This window comes from Phalaenopsis equestris, unplaced genomic scaffold, assembly GCF_001263595.1.
Source record: "Phalaenopsis equestris unplaced genomic scaffold, ASM126359v1 Scaffold000904, whole genome shotgun sequence".
Lineage (NCBI taxonomy): Eukaryota > Viridiplantae > Streptophyta > Magnoliopsida > Asparagales > Orchidaceae > Phalaenopsis > Phalaenopsis equestris.
In genome coordinates, this window is record NW_018165343.1 from 90,662 (window position 1) to 91,561 (window position 900).

Here is a 900-nt window from a genome sequence, read left to right on the forward strand (position 1 = left end):
AGTTAAACTTATTATGTTGCTTAATGGTTCATCCTGTGAATACCCTTATTACTCAATGAACTCTGATGTCTCAATTATCTCTAAGAATAGGGTAATTATCATTTATCATTTAATTTGAAAATTATGTGGGTGAAGACCCTTAAAAGGGCAAGTTAGTATAATTTGAACTCTTAGCCAAATTTTTAATCCTAATTGGGCTTAGTGGAGTTTCAAGGATGTTTGATTTTGTTATGTTTACTTCTCTAATTCTCTTTTAGTCAATTTTGATTTAGCCTAAGTCACCACTAAGCCCTAAGACCTAGGTGAGTGTCTTAATTAGATTTAAAAAGGGTTAAGGTTTAAGTGGTCATGATTCATGATTTGGATTCTATTTGAAAATCAAAATAATGGTATTAAATTGATTATTTATTGCCTTCAAAAGTCATACCCCTAAGTCCAGGATCATTTATTTTTATTAAGCTTCCAAATTTTGATTAATTTAGAAATTTTATCAATCTTAATTGGGAAAGTCAGATTGGTCTCTACCAATTAACCCCTTGTGTTTCAAGCATCAAATAAATTGATTAAGATTAGAGGTTACCCATTTTCTCTCCTTGAACTAAGCCTAAATGTTAATTGAGGCAAAATTTTCAAAATTACACATTTGCCCCTAGGGCTCCAACACTTCATAATTTATCAAATTAAATTCAAATGACTTTGAAATTTTTATCCTACATCATTCATGGGTCAATTGAGATATCATATGAGAAAATGTGATTTTCCAAAATTTAATTTAATTTATATAATTATTTTTATGCAAAAATAGGATTTTTCAAAGAAAATTCCTAACTTGACCGTGGTAAATTGTAATCCTTTGAAATTTTTACTGGAGGTAGACCTAGACCAGAGAAGCCTTTGGAT